The sequence below is a fragment of the Hydra vulgaris genome, chromosome 02 (genome assembly GCF_038396675.1).
Source record: "Hydra vulgaris chromosome 02, alternate assembly HydraT2T_AEP".
Classification (NCBI taxonomy): domain Eukaryota; kingdom Metazoa; phylum Cnidaria; class Hydrozoa; order Anthoathecata; family Hydridae; genus Hydra; species Hydra vulgaris.
This window is the reverse complement of record NC_088921.1, coordinates 20,595,981-20,615,948: the sequence shown is the minus strand read 5'-3', so window position 1 is coordinate 20,615,948 and position 19,968 is coordinate 20,595,981. Positions and strand designations below refer to the sequence as shown.

The 19,968-nt window shown below is 33.6% G+C and overlaps 1 non-coding gene and 4 pseudogenes across 1 annotated transcript; all 5 read right to left on the bottom strand.

Annotated features, from left to right (window-relative positions):
* Window positions 1-5,624: 5,624 nt before the first annotated feature.
* Window positions 5,625-5,879, bottom strand: LOC136077411 (U2 spliceosomal RNA; annotated as a pseudogene).
* Window positions 5,880-11,572: 5,693 nt separating this feature from the next.
* On the bottom strand, window positions 11,573-11,762 carry LOC136077406 (U2 spliceosomal RNA). Its single transcript, XR_010637052.1, has one exon. It is a non-coding gene; the product is annotated as a U2 spliceosomal RNA (small nuclear RNA).
* Window positions 11,763-16,589: 4,827 nt separating this feature from the next.
* Window positions 16,590-16,767, bottom strand: LOC136077421 (U2 spliceosomal RNA; annotated as a pseudogene).
* Window positions 16,768-17,992: 1,225 nt separating this feature from the next.
* Window positions 17,993-18,080, bottom strand: LOC136077583 (U2 spliceosomal RNA; annotated as a pseudogene).
* Window positions 18,081-18,254: 174 nt separating this feature from the next.
* On the bottom strand, window positions 18,255-18,464 carry LOC136077296 (U2 spliceosomal RNA; annotated as a pseudogene).
* Window positions 18,465-19,968: the final 1,504 nt, after the last annotated feature.

Genomic DNA, 19,968 nt, shown 5'->3' with positions numbered 1-19,968 from the left:
TTTATTTCATGATTTGCATAAACCATTTCCTCTGCCCCGGTTTCTTTTCCAAGTGAGTATTTTTTCTAACGTTGGAAGTGAGTTTGTTAATATTCTCCAAAGTGTGTTTTTACTTGGGCCTTGGGCATATGAGTTAAAACTTCTAAACCATACTGATGCCCACATTAGTTTTCTTTGTAGTTTTGTTTCCCAAGTTGTTTGTATTTTTAAGATGCTTTTGTTATCTTGGGCACTATGTATATGAGTGTATAGACTTTTTGCAGTTTTGTTCCTTAATTTAAATATATCAGCGAATGTATTTAAGGTCTCCAATACATCGCGATAATAAAAGGGAGGCATATTTAGAGATTTTGGGAATTTATTTTCGGTGAGATATAGCCATTGTGGGTTGTGGTTTTCAGCATATTTGGTTAGAGGATATCCAAGGAAGAAGTTTTGTAAATAGTATGATTCGTGAGTGTTTTGATATTCCTTCATGTTAAAAGTATGTTTCATCCTCCAAGATGTACATTGCTCTGCTATATCTAGGATCCCGAGAACCTCCTTTACCGACGGATAAGTTGAGGATATCTCTTTTGATTGGTTCGGCATATTCACTGTTTCATAAATATTTAAATTTATCTTTTTTTATTTGTTTTTCCAGGATTTTATTAACTGTAAAAATATTGGCGACGAACCATATTTGAGAGAGAGCAAGAGTATTTATAAACAAAGCCTTGCACCTTAAAGAAACATTTCTGAATTTAAAACCCCGCACCCTTTTAACAAAGTTTTCGTGGGCCCTTTTCCAGTTAGTGCTGGCTGTGAATGCCAGATCAGTGTGAAAATGTATTCCAAGAATTCTTTTTCCAGTTGTGTTTGACCATTGAAGATTATAGTTTTTTTGTTTGAGGACGATAGTTGTTTTTTCGTAATCTAGGTAATCAAAACCACCTAGAGCCAGAGCTTTTGTTTTGTCTCTATTTATGTTTGATCCTGATGCTTCTTCGAATCTGTCAAGAGTTTTGAAAGCTTCATTAACTGAGTATGAGCTTCTAAGGAATATTGATGTGTCATCTGCGTATTGCATTACTTTTAGGGGTATTTTTGATCCTGGTAGTGGAATTCCGTCAATTTTGTGGTTGTTTCTAATTGAGATAGCTAGTGGTTCTACCGCTATGCCGTATAACATCAATGATATAGGATCTCCTTGCCTGACTCCTTTTTTAATATCAAAAGGTTCACTCATAAATCCATTATTTAAAATTAAGGATTGGTTCGGTTTTAAAGTTTGCTTTATAGCATTTATAAAATTTTTTCCGAGGTTGTATTTCTCCATTGCTTCAAACAGATAGTTGCGATCAATCTTGTCAAAAGTTTTCTCCTGATCTATGGTCAGAATAAAACTTTTGATATTCTTTTCATTTGTATACTGAATGAGGTCCCTCACCAGGAAGATATTAGAATAGATGTTTCTTTCAGGGATCGAGCATGTTTGAGAGGTTCCCAATAACAAATCTAATATTTTCGATAATCTTAAGGCTAGGGCTTTTGTTATTATTTTGTAGTCGCTGCAAAGGAGTGAAATTGGCCGCCAATTTTTTAGATCAGTTAAATCTCCTCCTTTTGGTAACAGACAAATAAGAGCAGTTCTTTGTGACCATGAAAGTTGTTCTTCGGTATCAAATATGTTTATATTGGCTAGAGTTGTGAACTTTTCACCAAAGATATCCCAAAACTCTTGGTAAAACTCTACCGGTATTCCATCAATCCCGGAGTCTTTCCTTTTTTAAGTGACATGGACGCATTATAAAGCTCTTCTTTGCTGAACTTGATGTTAAGGAAAGCATTCTGGTCGTCTGTCAAGGACTTATTAATGCAGGATAAAAACTTTTTTTGTATTTCTTCAGATATTTCTGTTTTTTTGTATAATATTTTATAATATTCCCTTATCTTCGGAAGTATATGATGTGTTTCTGTAAGTATAGTTTCTTCATCCTTGAGCGTTGTTATTGTTTTTTTGATTTGATTGTTTCTTACTATCTGGAACAAGGTTTTTGAGGCGGATTCGTCTTCTTCGACAATTTTTTGTTTAGTTCGGATTAAAACTCCATTCTTTATTGAGAGCTCTTTCAGTTGCAATTCATGATTTTTAACAATTTCATTATTTGGGTTTTCCGATTGCATTTGTGCGTTTATTTGTTGTTGGAGAGTTAGCCTTCTTAGATTTTTTTCCTTTTGTATTTTTGTGGATAGGTCGATGGCCGTAGATTCAACTTTGTATTTGATCATTTCCCACCATTGGTTTTTGTTATCATAATTGTATTGCTTTGCTTTTTGTTTTTCGAATTTTGTTTTTAAAGATTCTTTGAAGCGAGCGTCAGAAAGAAGGTTGACATTTAAATGCCAGTAACCTGGACCTCTTTTGTTTTGTGTTTTGATAGCGAATTTATACAAGAGGCCTTTGTGGTCACTGAAGCCTGTGTCAACAATAGCGGCTTTTTGCTTTGTTGCTTTTTCTACTGTGGTGTATATTCTGTCGATTCTACTACGAAAAACTTTATCTGGACTATTGTAAGTAAATCTTTTTTGTGTGGATATAGCACCCGAAATGTATCTGATAGATTGTATTTTTCACAGAACCTGTTTAGGTTTTGTTTCCCTGCGGTGTTGTTAGGGTTGTAGAGATCGCCACCTTCTCTATCTAGTGTTGGATCTACCAACATAATAAAGTCTCCTGAGAGATATAGATTGTCGCATAATTTTGCGTGTTTATTTATGGTATAAAAAAAATTTTCTTTTTCTTGAGGATTGTTTGGTGCATAGATATTTATTATTCTTGTTGTGGTTTTCTCAAGGTTAATCGTGACGGCCAGGATTCTACCGTTATCATCCTGAGTGACGTCTTGAAATATATTTTTTTGTTTAGTAAGTAAAGCTACACCACATCTTTTGTTATTGTTGTTGTTCCAAAAAGAGGATCCCCCGGTTTTATTTACCCATTCTTTGTTCCATAACTCTTTTTTCTCATTTGAACAGTGTGTCTCTTGAATACATACAATATCACAGTTCATATCTTTAAAAATATTCATTAAGTTGTTTCTTTTTATATCGGCATTTAGCCCATTTACATTTATAGTCAGAATTTTTTGATTATTATCTTTTTTGTTTTTTTTTACGTTATATACTTTTTTATTTTTATTTGTTTTTGTTTTAAGTTTTATATTTTTATTTGGCATTTTTGTGGATTTTATATTTTTGTTTGATTTTTATTTATTATTATTATTTTTTTTAATATATACTTTTCAAGATTGCATAACTTTTCTAGGTCATATTAGGGCGTAGCCCATCATCTATGTACCTGTCTTCAATATTTGACTTTTTAATTTCCTGAAGTTTATTTGATCCGTGTGATGTTTTCCTTTTGTTTTTTTTATCGTGGGCACCATCCCATAAATTTTCTCCGTCCATTTCTAAGTCCTGTTTGTGTCCCTGGCTAGCTTAATTAACCTTGTTTTGGCTTTTTTCAGTTGCCTTAATTTCTGGTTTTGTTTTTGCTTTTTCTTCCGTTTTTTTAGTTTTGACAGTTTTGCTAGTTTCCATATCTTTATTTGAAACTAAGGTGGTATCCTGATTCAATTTATCTACGTCAATCGGTTCTGTGTTTTCAGTATTTTTATTTTCTATATTTTCCGTACTAGATTTTTCAAAAACAGGTTTGTTTGGCCTCTCTTGGCCTGTATGGATTGCCGTAACGTTGTATCCATTTAATTTTATGTTGAAAGGAATGGGGTTTCGGAGATTGTCCATCACTGCTATGATGGTCCCTGAAAAATAAGACGTGCCTCGTTTTGGGGTTTTTTTAAATATGGCTTTTGTATAGACATGTCTACCATGTCCCGCATCTTCAAGTAACTTCCCCACATCAAGATCTCTACATTCTAACGGTAGACCAAGTATTGAAACTGTAGTTCGCATGCTGGGTTGCTTTAATGGCGTGGAGTTAAAAAAACGATGGTGTATTCCGTTTATATTAAGTCCGTTCGTAAGTATTTTATGTTTTTTATTTTTCATTTTTATACGTTATTTCTAACATGGTGTTGTTTTGAACTATCTGGGCTCCGGCTAGGCCGTCTTCAAGATCTTCGTTTTCTGAAGCCAAAAGGATTGTATCTATGCTTGCTGGTATTGGTAGTTCACAAAGAACTGTTTTATTTAGTTGTTGAAATTTGGTTTGATGTTGTTGAGGATTTTTAGTTGCTTGCGCATAGGATATTTTCAAAGGATTAGATTTAACTTCGTTGCAACTTTCAGAGTACATATTTTTATTAGGATTGTTAAGATTATTATAAAACTCGTCCATGTTTGATACCATGATCGAGTTAGGCTTTACAATAATGATTGTGTAAAAAGTTTGGGAACAAACTTGTTTTTAGGGCCAGTAGACCTTAATAAGTTACTCAAGCAACCCGTGGTTGTCAGTTTCAGTGGCTGCAACATCTAGATCTTTTTCGATCCTAGTTACTTCAAAATTAGTACTTAGGATTTCATTAGTTGAATTTTCTTTATTTGTATTATCGTTTTTTTATATTCACTTTCTTCAAATGAATTCCTTTTTTTATGTGGTATATACCCTTCTTGACCGCTGTGGATTATTTTAACTTTATACCCTTTTAAGGTTATGTGGGTTGGTATTGGCTTAGGCATATCTTCCAATACTACAAGTAGAATACCGGAGTAATATTCAATTTTGTTTTTTTTGAGTTTTTTTCATTAGAGGTCTTGTAGATATGTGTTTACCATATCCACAGTTTTCTAATTCTTCGCCTGCACCAATCTCTACACACTCAAGTGGGAGACCGAAGATCGAGACCGTTCTTCTTTGGGTTGTTGGCGTTCTAGGTGTTCGATTTGGTTTTGAATTAAAAAGGCGAAAGTGTTCCCCTTTAATGCTTAACCCCTTTTCAAGGAGAGTATTTTTCGACTTGTCATCCTTCATGACAATTTCTACCATCTTTCCCCCTCTAATAACATAAAGACCAAAAAGGTCAACATCTAAGTCTTGCTCTTCCAAAGCAGCAAGTATATCTTCTACATTGGCTTTAGTATTTAATGAGCAAAGTAAGGTATTTTTAATTGGTTTTAAATTAACATTACTTTCTCCTGTAGCTACTTGGACGTAGCTCCTAGATGCAGAAGTTTGTTCCTTGCGTATTTCCAATATGTTATTATTTATAATATTTTCCGCATCAAGAGTGGATTTTTTCAAATCCATTATCACTTACAATTAATAATGACGTCGAGTAAACCTATTACTTATTAAGAGTAAGCAACCCGTAGATAGGGCAACGTAATTATACAAAACTATATTAGGCTATACTAGTACTATATTTAAGGCCAATAGACCCTTTATTATAGTGGCTATCTCAAACTAACACCAGAGGATGTTAGCCATTAGGCCGAGAAGCGATAACTGAACACTGCAGACATAGTCGAACTGACGCCGTCTTCAACAATGTACTTGTGTTTTGAATTAGAACGTCTAATCATTTTCGTCGTCGTCATCATCAGCAGCATCATCATCAGCAGCAGCTGAGACCATTAGCGATGTTAGACACTCTGAAAGTCAAGAATTTTTCTTATTTTCAATCTGGGCCGCGCTCAGCAGTAGTGCAAAGCCGATGCAACCCGTGGTCAAGGCAAGGTAAACCTATGAACTCATGACCTAATGCCAAAATTGAGATTAATATATGAGCCGGACTGTTCCGGCGTATCAAATTTTAAACTGATAAGAACAGATACCTTTTTTTTACTTTCTTGTTTTTATGTTCCTATTTTTTATTTATTTAACTTTTAATTAATTTTTATTTTTGGTGATCAAAGCATAAACGAAAAGCGGAAATGCGAAGAAATCGAAAAACGAGAAGTTGAGATAACATCTTATTGCTTTATAGATTAAAAACTAACGTGTCAGAGTTTGCCTGACTTATTGCATTGTTAAAGGAGTATTTTTTATGGAAGTTTTTTATGTCATTCAATCTTTGATGTTTTTTATATTTTACATCCCATATATGAGCCGGACTGTGCCGGCGTACCAAATATTATACTGATAAGAACAGATACTTTTTTTTTTTTTTTTTTTTTTTTGTAACTTTTATTAAGTTTTAATATATATATTTTCATTTATTTTCTTTTAGATTTTGTATTTAAAGTGATCATATTATAAAAAAACAAGAACAAACGAGGAACAAAATGCGAAAAAATCGATAACAAAAAAAAACGAAAAGTCGAGATCACTTGCAATTTTGGTCTATAAATTGAAGATTAGTATATCCGAATTGGCTTGACTTATTGCATTATTTATTGAAAATATATTATGAATGTTTTCCATGTCATTTTGTTTTCGGTATTTGTTATATTTTATGCTCCATATGTACTTGATTTCTCGTTTTATGTTTTCTACAAATGTTTTTGCTGTTACGATTTTGTTTTCTTTTATTTTCATATTTCTTGCTCTCCACAGCTCTGTAGTAGTGATATTTGTTATAGTCGTTGTAATTTTTGCTTTATTGTTGTTCCATTTGGAACCATTGATATCATTCAAGAGGACAGTATGGACTATATTAAAGGGTTGCGTTGGTTGCAATCTTTTGTACACTGTTTTAAGTTTGGTCCACACTGTCCTTGCTATTCTACACGATGTGAAAGGGTGCAATGTTGTTTCCAGTAGACCACAGGTACTACAGAGTGGGCTAGCTCTTCCTCTGTTTTTTCTCCATGTTTGTAGCTTTTCCCTGGTTGGGAGACTGTTTTGCAGCATTCTCCACTGAGTATTCTGACTTGGTCCTTGGGCAGAAGAGTTAAAAGCTCTAAGCCATATAGTTCTCCAAGGTAGTTGCTTTTGAAATTTAACCTCCCTGTATGTTTGAACTTTCTTTATGTGAGTGTTATTTTCATTGTATAATAGTGTCTTATATATATTTTTAGACGATTTATTTGTTAATAAGAATAGATTATCATTTTTTTTAAGGATGTCTACAACATCGCGATAATAGAAAGGAGGGTTGTTTATTGTTGTAGAGTAGTTATTTTGGGTTAGAAACTTCCACTGTTGATAACTTTGGTTTGCCATTTTTAAAAGTGAGGTGGCTAGTAGGTATTTTTGGAAGTAGTGGCTTTCATGTGGGTTTTCATAGTGTTGTATCTGTAATAGGTGTTTTATCCTAAGGGCTAGACTTTGTTTTGCTGGATCGAGTATTCCTAAACCTCCGTTTTTAGTAGGAAGGTAAAGTATGTTCCGCTTCAATGGTTCAGCAAACTCATTTTGCCACAAATAAATTGAAATCTCTTTTTTTATTTTGTTTTCGAATATTTTATTTAAAGGAAATATGTTGGCTAGATACCATATCTTTGAAAGTGCCAGGGTATTTAAGAAAGTTCCTTTGCATTTCAAGGATACGTTCCTATATTTAAAGATTTTAGTTTGGTTTTTGAATTTATTTATTATTTCTTTCCAATTTTGTGTAGCTGAGTATACCAGGTCTGTATTAAATGTTACTCCTAGTATTTTAAGGCCGCTATGATTGACCCAGGCTATACCGTGATCCTTATAAAAGCCTTTACTTATGTAACTTTTATATGCGAGGTGATCAAAGCCTCCAAGTGCCAGAGCTTTTGATTTGGCCTTGTTTATATTTGACGCGGTGGCAAGTTCAAAATATTCTATTTCCCTAAAAATTTCATCAATAGATGAGATATTTTGAGCGGTAACCATTGCGTCATCTGCATATTGCATGATCTTAAGGGGTTTTACATTTCCAGGTATAAGAATACCATCAATATTAGGGTTCTTTTTTATAGATAACGACAGGGTTTCCACCGCAATACAGTACAACATAAGTGATATAGGATCACCTTGCCTTACTCCTCTGTTTATTTTAAAGGGTTTGCTTAGGTGTCCATTATTTATAATAATAGATTAAGTATTCTTTAGCGGTTGCTTTAGAGCTCTAGTAAAGTTACAACCTAAGTTAAAACGCTCAATTACTTTGAAAAGGAAGTTTCGATCCAGTTTATCGAACGATTTTTCCTGGTCTCTAGATATGATGAAACTTTTTCTATTTTTTCAGTTAGTATACTCTATAAGATCCCTAGCTAGGAAAATATTCGAGAAAATTGTACGATTAGGGACCGAACAGGTTTGCGACGGTTCTAATATTTTGTGGAGAACTTTTGATAGCCGAATTGCAAGAGCTTTAGTGATGATCTTGTAATCGGCACACAACAAAGAAATTGGTCTCCAGTTTTTCAATAGTTTTAGGTCTCTATCTTTTGGGAGAAGGCTTATTATGGCTGTTCTTTGTGACCACGTTAGTTCTTTATTTTCATTGAAGATGTTTATATTTACTAAATTGGTAAACTCAGTTCCGATTATGTCCCAGAAACTTTGGTAGAACTCTACTAAGATACCATCGATTCCTGGTGTTTTTGATTTTGCGAGGGTGTTAGCCGCAGCAAGGAGTTCATCTTTTGTCAGGAATTCATTTAAGTACATATTTTCATCTTCTTTTAGTGGTTTAGTTATGTTCTTAAGAAGATTATTTTGTTTTGTTTCATCTTACTTACTTTCTTTGTTAAGATTTTTGTAATACTTTCGGATGACATTATTAATGCAGTTAGTTTCTTTATAAGAGATATTGTTCTCAATAACTTCAGTTATTGTTTTTTTTTTTCTGATTGTTTTTTTCAAGAGATAATAGCATTTTTGATGGTGTTTCTCCTTCCTCTATAATTTGTTGTTTAGTTCTTATTAAGATCCCCTGATTAATATTCAGCAAATTTATTTCACTTTTAATCGATTTTATCTTTTCTTTATTTTTATTTCTTTTTCTAGTTCTTTTTTTAATGTTATTTCTTATTGTTTTTTATGTTCTTTTTTAGTTAGGCTAATCTCTGTTGATCTTGTTATTGCAATTTCTTTTATTTGATATTTGAAAATTTCTCACCATTGATTTAAGCTCTCATAACAGTGTTTTGTTTCTTTGAAACTTTCAAAGTCTTTGGTTATCTTATTTCTGAAGTTTTCATCTTCTAAGAGTGAAACGTTAAAATGCCAATAACCTAAGCCTTTTTTATTTTGGTTTTTATTTAGTTGATGGAGTACGTAGGCTTTGTGGTCACTCAAGCTGGATTCAAGGATGACATATTTGTATACATTTCTTTCATTAATTTGGCTATATATTCTGTCGATCCTACTTTTGACAGACCCATCACTCTTTTCGTATGTATATTCTGTTCCTTTAGGATTATTATATCTATAGAAATCTATTAACTCATATTTTTCTAGGATTGTTTTTAGATTTTGAGATCCTAAAGTATTATTTTTATTAAACTGGTCTCCGCCATACCTGTCAAGTGATGGTGCTTCAACCATGTTGAAGTCCCCCACCAGAAACAGGTATCTGATGGTTTGACATGTTTTTCAACAATGAGATAGAAATTTTCTTTTTCTGATGGGTTGTTAGGACCGTGGATGTTGATTACTCTAATATTAGTATTGTTTATATGGATGTTTGTTGATATTATTCTTCCATTTTTATCTTGCTTAACTTGTTGAAAATTAGTACTATGTTTTGTGAGTATTGCAACACCACGTTCCTTATTTGTGCCATTATTCCATATTGATGAACCAGATGTTATTTTATTCCATTCTTTCGTCCATTTAGACGTATTTTCTTGAGGGCAGTGAGTTTCTTGTATACATATAACATCATTGTCTGTATTCTTAAGGAAATTCATAACTTTCCAGCGTTTAGTATTGTCATTTAGACCGTTTACATTGAGAGTGCAAATGTTAGAAGCCATTTTTATATCAATTGTTTTCGATTTTGTTTTATTTATTTGATTTTCACATTTTATATTTTTGTTTGATTTTTTGTTTTATAATTTTATTTGAATTCAAGTTTTGTATTTCTATTTGGTTTTTAGTTTCATATTTTTATTTGGTTTTTTAGTTTTATATTTTTAATTGGTTTTTCGTTTTATATTTTTGTTTGGTTTTTGTTTGATATTTCTACCTGGTTTTTAACTTTATTTAAATTTTTTAAATATTTATACTTTATTTGGCTTTTGGATTCGTCTCTATACAGGCTCCTCATAATGTTGGTTCTTTTAGGGTCAAAAATGTTTATTTTTTCGTCAGAAGGTTTTCTTTTTTTATTCTTATTATTAATTACTTCCGTAACACCGTCATCAACAGAATTATCCTCCATTTCACAGGCGTCACTTTGATTGATTTCTTTTAATATTTTTGATGAAACTGTCTCGTTTTGTCTTATTTTGTTTTGATCTGATGGTTTTGCAGGAATTTCGCCTATTTTCAATTTTGTTGGTTCTTCAGTACTCTTGGGTATTAATTCAGGTTTTTGTTGTTCTGGTTTGTCATTGGTTGTGCTTGTTTCTTTATGAAGTGGTTCTGCAGAGCTTGTTTCGGTTGGGGTTATGATATTTATTTCTGCATTTTCTTTAAATGGCTGTCCTGTATAAATAGCTCTTACGTAATAGCCCCTTAATTTTATAAACCTTGGGATGTCTTTATAGAGTTTATTTATAACAGCCATTAGTGTCCCAGAAAAGTACAGCGTTCCTTTAGTTGGGGTTGCTTTCATATAAGGGTATGTTTTTAGATGTTTTACGTACCCCTCTTCTTCAAGGTCTTTCCCAATCTGAGCCAGTTTAGCAGCTATTGGTAGGCCTAGTATTGACATGTAAACACGTGTGCTCGGCTCTCGTCTTGGAGTCGAATAGAAGAATCGCTGATGAAAGCCGATAATGTTCAGACCCCTTTCTAGTAGCCTATTTTTAGCCTTTTCAGTTTTCATCACTACCTTCAGAAGTTCCCCTTTTTCTTAGAAGTTGAGCTCCTTCAAGCTGTTCATCTACGTTCTCTTTTTCAAGAGAACAAAGAACATCATGAAGAGAAGTTGTTAACGAAAGCTTACATAAAAGTGTGTTGTCAAGCTTAAAGTAGTATTTTGTTGATGTTTTCCCTTTTAAAGATGCAGCGTGAGCATAGCTCCTTTCCTTCGTTATTATATTATTTATATCCTCGTTAATCGGACCTAAGTCCTCCGGAAAATGGTCATTAGGGTTTTCTAATTCAGATACATGGATTTCTTTCATAGAATTATCCATGTACTAGGATTTTAATAATATCTTTGGAAAATTGATTTAAGCGCACAAGAACTCTTAATATACACTTTATCACTCAGTACGCCCCTAACACCACTGATAAATCCCTCAATACCCACTAAATCCTCAATACTCGCTAATCTCACTATTAAAGGTCACAAGCTCGTCAAAATGCTAATAAATTGCAAGGTTACACCAAGAGATCTTAGCCATTAGGCCGAGAAGCGATAACTGAACACTGCAGACATAGTCGGACCGATGCCGTCTTCAACAATGTACTTGTGGTTTGAATTAGTACGTCTAATCATTTTCCTCGTCGTCATCATCAGCAGCAGCATCAGCAGCAGCAGCTGAGACCATTAGCGATGTTAGACACTCTGAAAGTCAAGAATTTTTCTTATTTTCAATCTGGGCCGCGCTTAGCAGTAGTGCAAAGCCGAGGCAACCCGTGGTCATGGCAAGGTAAACCTATGATTCCATGACATAATGCTAAAAATCAGATTAATATATGAGCCAGACTGTGCCGGCGTACCAGATATTAAACTGATAAGAACATATACTTATTTGTATTTTTTCAGAATTTGGAAGACTGTCATGGAGCAGTCTTTATACCGTGTTTTGACTTGGTCCTTGGGCATAAGAATTAAAGCATCTAAGCCATATCTTATTCCAAGGAAGCGTGTTTTGAAAGGTTTAATTCAACATATTTTGTTTTTTTCTCATGCTTTGGTTCGGACTTATTTTCGAAAGAAGGAGGTATATGTTTTTTGTCGTTTTTGGATGTAAGGTGAAAATAACATCGTTGTTTTTTACACTTTTAATGGCATCTTGAAAAGAGAAAGGCGGCGGTCTTAATGTTTTAGGAAAGTCATTTTTAGTTAGAAATTGCCATTGTTTATATTTATGGATAGATTGTTGTAATAAGTGGGTTGCAAAGAAGTATTTTTGTAGTAGAAGTGATTCATGCGGTTTTTTCGTTGTCATTTATGTTGATCAGGTGTTTTAATCGTAGGGCTAGGCCTTGTCTAGTTGGGTCTAGAATTCCTAAGCCACCTTGTTCAACAGGCAGGTTTAGGATGTCCCTTGTCAGTGGTTCAGCATGGTCACTTTGCCATAGGTACTTAGATATCTCTTTCTTAAGACTTTTTTCTATTGTTTTGTTTATGGGAAATGTGTTGGCGAGAAACCAGACTTTAGATAGTGCTAAAGTATTTAGAAAGATTCCCTTGCATCTGAGGGATACATTCCTATATTTGAAGAATTTACACCTGTCTTTTAGTTTAGTAATACATTTGTTCCAATTATATTCAGCAGTATTTGCCAAATCAGTAAAAAAGGTTATTCCTAAATTTTTCAAACCACTTGTGTTAGACCAGATAATATTGTTGTTGTTAGTGTTGTTATACGTAATGCAGTTGTAGCCACCTAGGGCCATAGCCTTAGTTTTAGCTCTATTGATGTTGGATCCGGTAGCAAGCTCGAAATTACTGAGAACATGAAAAAGATCCGGCATGCAACCTCGATCTTGAAGGAAGATCGTTGTGTCATCTGCGTATTGCATTACTTTTAACGGAATATTTGTTCCAGTTATTGCAATACCTTTTATGTTTTTATTATTTTTGATTTCTAGTGCTAGAGTTTCGACTGCAATGCAATATAGCATAAGTGAGATAGGATCTCCTTGTCTTACTCCTCTAGCAACTTCAAATGGTTCGCCTAGGTACCCGTTGTTAAGGATTATTGATTGGGTATTTTTCATTATGTTTTTTAATGCCATGGATAAAGTTATTGCCAAGTTGAAATTTTTCTAGAGTTTTGAGGAGGAAGTCCCGATCCAATTTATCGAAGGCCTTTTCCTGGTCTATGGAAACTATGAAGCCTTCCAAACCTTTAAGGTTGGTGTATTCTATAATCTCCCTAGTCAGGAAGATATTCCAAAAGATATTTCTATTTGGCACGGAACATGTTTGCGATGGTTCTAGGATTTTATGAAATATTTTAGATAATCTAATGGCGAGGGCTTTCGTAATGATTTTGTAATCAGCACAGAGGAGCGAAATTGGTCTCCAATTCTTTAGGGAAGTAAGGTCTCCTTCTTTTGGGAGAAGACTTATAATTGCAGTTCTTTGAGACCATGTCATTTCGCCTGAGGAGAGGAAGATAAATCGACTTGCCATTTCTGTAAACGAAGTCCGTAAATATGTCAAAAGCTTTGAAGAACTCGACTGGCAGTCCGTCTATTTCCGGTGTTTTTCCTTTTTTTAGGGTTTTTGCAGCGTTAAGAAGTTCCGCGTTTGTAAATGGGTTGTTGAGATGAATAATCTCCTCATTTTTGAGTGGGTTTTTGATGTTTTCTAGAAAGTGCGTTTGTAGATTAGGGTTTGTGTTTTCTTTCTGATAAAGGTCTTTAAAGAATTCTCTTATTGTTTTGTGTATATCGACTAAATCTGTGTGAGTGTTAGCACCGTTATTTATTTCCGTTATAGTTTTCTTTCTCTTATTATTTTTTTCTAGTTGAAAAAGAGTTTTTGAAGGAACTTCCCCTTCTTCAGCAATTGCTTGCTTAGTCCTGACAAAAACACCTTTGTTAGTACTTAACCTCCTTATATTATTTTTTATGTTATTTATAATTTCTGGATTAGGGTTCGGTTTTAGCCATTCGTTTGTAAGTTCCTTTTTCATATTGTCGGTATTGATTAGGCTTTCTTTTTTTATTTCACAAGATCTTCTAATAGCAGTTTCTTTTTATTGTGCCTTTGCTATATCCCACCATTGGTTTTTGTAGAGATAATGATTCATATTTTGTTTTATTTCATTAAAGTTGGTTTCAAGAGTTTCTGTAAAATTTTTTATCCTCAAGGAGATTGGTGTTTAGGTGTCAGTAACCTGGACCTCGGGTCTCATTAAGTTTTTTTATGTAAAGTTCACCCATTACAGCCTTATGATCACTTAAGTTTGTATCAATGATCTAACATTTGTATTTAGCTTTAGTGTGTATTTGTGTATATATTCTATCTATTCTGCTCATGTACGATTTATCGGTTTTTTCGAAGGTGAACTCTTGAATGAAAGGGTTTTTTATTTTATATAAGTCGCACAGGTCATACTTTTCACAGAGTGATTGAAGATTGATTTTTCCCATAGAGTTGTTTTTGTTATAGAGGTCACCCCCATCTCTATCGTTTTCCGGATCCTCGACCATATTGAAATCACCCAAGAGAATCAGTAGGTCACAGGTTTCTATGTACTTATCAAGGGTTGAGAAGAAGTTTTCTTTTTTTTGTGGGTCATTCGGACCATAAATATTCACTATTCTAATGGTTAGGTTTTCGTATTCTATATTTGCAGCAACAATGCTACCGCTTTTATCTAGTAACACGTTTTTGAAAATTGTTTCTTCTCTTGTTAGAATGCTTACTCCACATTTACGAGATGTGTTATAGTTCCATATTGAAGAACCACCAGTTTCTTTTGACCATTCTTTTTTCCAAAAATTTTCTTTCTCTTTGCTTCAGTGGGTTTCTTGTAAGCATATGATATCATATTCTTCTAAATTAAGATATTTAAAGATGTTGCTTCTTTTAACATCGTCATTTAATCCGTTAACATTAGGCGTTAGAACTTTTAGAGCCATTGTTAAGAAAATTAAATACAGATACTTTTTGAAAATAAAATTTTTTTATATTTTTGTTGGTAATTTATATTTTATATTTTTATTGGTTATTTATATTTTATAATTTTATTGGTTATTTCAATTTTATATTTTTATTGGTTATTTACGTTTTATATTTTTATTGGTTATTTATATTTTATATTTTTATTGGTTATTTTTATTTTATATTTTATTTATTATTTAGGTTGTTATGACTTTGTTAGAATCTTGTCTCTGAAGGTCAAGATTTCTTTGTGGTCGTTTATATTCTTGCGTACTTATTATTGCTTTTTTGTGTGTTGTTTTTCTTGTTACTTTTTTATCTTTTTGGTTATAACCTGTTTCTTTTCCATTTGTTTCATTTAAGTCTCGACGATTTTTTAAAGGGCTCTCTATATCAGTGCTTTTAGTTTCAGGCTTTTCTATAACTCTAGTTTCGACCAATTTGTTTTGATTGGGGGAGGTCTCATGGTTTTCTTGATTTATAGTTGTTAAAATTAAGCTAGGCGGTGAGGGTTTCTCTGTGCACTCGTTTGTATTTGTTGTTAATGTAATCTGAGCTATACCAACTGGGTCTGATGTAATGACACCGTTAGCTTTATTAGTTTCACTTTGACTTTCTGAGACTTTTCTTACTGCTTCTGTGTAATCCTGTGATTGGGTTGATTTTTTCCGAGATTCTGTTTCAGGTTGACCAGTATAAATAGCTCTGACATTAAAACCTCTTAACTTTATAAATCTAGGAATAGGCTTAGTGACGTTTTCCATTATGGCTAAAAGGGTGCCGGTAAGTTATAAGGTTCCCTTTTTAGGGGTTGTTTTCATAAGGAGATGTGTTATTAGATGTTTTCCATACTTGATCTCTTCTAAGTCTTTTCCATTTTGGCAATTTTTTGCTTCTAAAGGTAAACCTAGTATGGAGACCGTAACATGGGAGCTAGGCTCACGACTTGGCGTTGAGTAATTAAAAAGATGGTAAAAGCCGTTAATTGTCAAACCTTCCTCTAGAAGTTTATTTTTAGCGGTTTGAGTTTTCATAACTATCTCTAATATAGTGCCACTTTTAATAAGTTGAACTCCGTCGAAGTCCTTGTCAAGGTTACTTTCTTCAATAGCGCAGAGAGCATCAAATAGAGAGATTTTTGTTGAAAGTTTGCAAATCAAGGTGTTTTTAAGAGAGATACGGTTATTTTGTACATTTAAATTAGAACTGCTAGCCTGGGCATAACTTTTGACAGGGTTTCTAGCAACGTCTACTATATTATTAAACAAAGATTTTAATATTCCAACACTATCAATTAAATCGACAGTATTGGATTGAGATGTTTCTACTTCATGTGAAGGTCGAAGCATTTTATTCAAGTACAAGGCTGCAAAATAGCCTAATTTTGTCTAAAAATCAGTTAAGACACTTAGAAAAAAACTCAATACGCACTGTTTCACTCAATATGCCCCTCACACCCTCAGAATAACCTTTATCACACCCATAAACCTCAAAACTCACTATTCACTCGAAAAGGTCACTAGCTCGACAAAATGGTAATAAATCGCAAGGTTACACCTAGAGATCTTAGCCATTAGGTCGAGAAGCGATAACTGAACAATGCAGACATCGTCGGACTGACGCCGTCTTTAACAATGTACTTGTGGTTTGAATTAGTACGTCTAATCATTTTCGTCGTCGTCATCATCAGCAGCATCATCATCAGCAGCAGCTGAGACCATTAGCAATTTTAGACACTATGAAAGTCAAAAATTTTTCTTATTTTCAATCTGGGCCGCGCTCAGCAGTAGTGCAAAGCTGAGGCAACCCGTGGTCAGGGCAAGTTTAACCTATGATCCCATGACTTATTGCCAAAAATCAGATTAATATATGAGCCGGACTGTGCCGGCGTACCAAATATTAAACTGATAAGAACAGATACTTTTTTTTTTTTTTCTAATATTACATTTATTTCATTATACAAGAAGACTTTACAATTTGTCATTATAATATACATATCAAAATTTATAAAATATTAGCGTGGCTATTACCCCACGTTCTTAAAATAAATTCATAAATACCTCCGGATCCACTGGGATCCCTCGGACATTTCCGTGTCAATATTAAAACTTACAAAACCGTTTTTTTTTTGTTTTTTCCGTAAAGAAATAAATAGGAAGCGTAAATATATAAAATAATTACAAACAAATTTTTGCTGTTTAAAATATATAAGCGTGGATATTACACCACGTCCTTAAATAAAATACAAACATCCTTAAGATCCACCAAGATCTTTCGGAATTATTCGTATGGATGTCGTAGTTTAAAAAATATAAACGTGGGTATTACACCACGTAGTTAAAATAAAAAACATACATCCTCTAGATCCACCGGGATACATTAGACATATTCGTTAGGAAGAAAAGGTTTGGTGGCTTTTGTTTTTAAAAATCACAAAGATAAAAAAAAAACAATTTTTAAAAAAAAAAAACTAAATCCTGCTCATTTACATTACTTACTGCGTTGTTTATCGAAAATAAGCTGTGGAATTTTTCCACTTCGTTTTCGCGCAAATACTTATTGTATTTTATTTTCCACCGGTAATGAATTTATCGTTTTATCGTTTCTATTGTTTTGGTAGGACTAACTTTTTTGTTTTCTTTTGTTCTTAAGCTCCGCGCCCTCCACAGTTCGGTTGTAATTATGTTTGTAACCGTCTGTTAGTAATTTATTAGTATTTTCGTTTTTTACAGGAGTGATCGTGTTCATTGAGAAAACAACGTGAACTATGTTAAAAGTATTGTTCGATAGCTTCTCGTACATACTCTTAGAAAACTTCCACACAGTTCTGGCTGTTTTGCAGTTGATAAAAGGGTGCAGCGCTGTTTCGGTTTTATTGCAAACGTCGCACTTAGGTAATCCTCGCCCGCGATTTTTTTTCTAGCAGTGAATTTTTTGCGGAAGGTTTAGAATGTCTCTTTTAATGGGTTCGGCGTAGTTGTTTTGCCACAAATAAACTGAAATTTCCTTGCGGATTTTTTGATCGGTCTCTTTGTCAAGCGGTAAAACGTTAGCAACGAACCACACTTTCGACAGCGCCAGCGTGTTGACATACACGCCTTTGCATCTTAGCGACACGTTTCTATATTAGGGAAACTTCTATATAACCCTAACCCTGACCCTAACCCTGACTTTATCCACTTTTAAAATCGCTGTCTCGGCTAAAATCACGAACAGATACTACACTTGATCTTAGCCATTAGGCCGAGAAGCGATAACTGAACACTGCAGACATAGTCGGGCTGACGCTGTCTTCAACAATGGACTTGTGGTTTGAATTAGAACCTCTAATCATTTTCGTCGTCGTCATCAGCAGCAGCATCTTCAGCAGCAGCAGCTGAGACCATTAGCAATGTTAAACACTCTGAAAGTCAAGAATTTTTATTATTTTCAATCTGGGCCGCGCTCAGCAGTAGTGCAAAGCCGAGGCAATCCGTGGTCAGGGCAAGGTAAACCTATGATCCCATGACCTAATGCCAAAAATCAGATTAATATATGAGCCGGACTGTGCCGGCGTACCAGATATTAAACTGATAAGAACAGATACTTTTTTTTTTTTAGTTTTTAATCTACCAACTAGTCCAAGGCCCTAGAAGGTAGTAGTTTATATTTTTTTTTTTGTTTTTTTGTTTTATATTTTTCTTTTTCTTTAGTTGTTTTTATTTTTATTTTTTTATTTTTTATTATGTTATATTCGGTTTTTGTTTTTATTTTGTTTTGGGTTATGTTGTTTTAAATGCTCCTTAAGTATTTTGCGAGTAACTCTTGGATGTGACTCTCTAATACTAACGACTTCATTTTATGTTGAGATTGATGTTTAAAAGTTTGATAGGAACAGATATCGTACATACACTTTGAGCTCCTCTTCCGTGCAGTTCTTTTTATTAAAATTTCTAAAATAGTTAAAGTTATAAGTATATACATCATGGTAAGACATTGTTTTGAATTCTGGTGGAAGTTGGACTCCACTTACATCAATGGGTTTGCGTTGATATTTATTTCTTATATATGTGTCATAGTCTATAAAGTCATTATTTTCATATTTGATAACATGGTTATCTGATTCTATTAGATTGATTGCTTCTATGTATTGATTGGATTGAGGATTATTGTTAGTAATTTGCACTTCTGATGAAATTTGTGTTTGCTCATTTACATGGTTGTTTGGAGTTATATTATTGTGTTCTTTAACCGGATTATCTATGATTAAATCTATTGGGGTTTCTAATTGCGCTTCATTTAAAGTGGGTTGGTTTGTTTGTTGTTCTGTAGGATTTTCCTTTGTGATAATTTGTGAAGTGTTCGTTTGGCTTTTGATTTGGGTTTCTGATTCAGAGTTATTCTGTCCATTGTGTATAATTCGGACATTATACCCTCCAATTTTTAATGTTCTTGGTATTGGATTTTCTAATTTATCCATCATAGCTACCAAGATGCCTGAGTAAAATGATGTATTTGATTTGGGAGTTGTTTTAAATACGGGTCGAGTATTAATGTGTTTTCCGTATCCAAGTTCCTCCAGAGCTTTGCCAACTTGAAAACTCTTCTTTTCTAGAGGAAGCACGAGCACGGAAACCGCAACCCGTGTGCAGATATTTCTGGACGGGGTTGAATTATAAAAATGATGAATATAACCTTTAATATTAAGACCATTTTCTTGAAGGACAGATTTAGCTTTATCAGTTTTCATTACTATTTCGATAATTGTTCTATTCCGGATGATCTGGAATCCATCTAGATATTTGTCTAGACCAGCATCCTCTAATGACGAAAGGACATCGATTTCATTAATATTATCTTTAATTGGACTTAGAAGAGTATTTTTTAAAGTTGGGTAATCGTTAATTGAGTTAGTGTTATTATTTGATTTAGTGGCTTGCGCATAACTTTTGGGTGGTTCAACAGCAAATGCATTTATAGTATCCATCTAATTAATGGTTTTAAAAAAACCTTAAAATAATAAATACACTACGTGTATTATTTAAACTCTCGGTCGCTCGGTTATCACTCATAAACACTCGAAACTCACAGTATAACACTACAACACTCTCCTTGAACCTCTTCAAACTAAAGTCGCCTTACAGGCAACCCGTTGTAGGGGAGG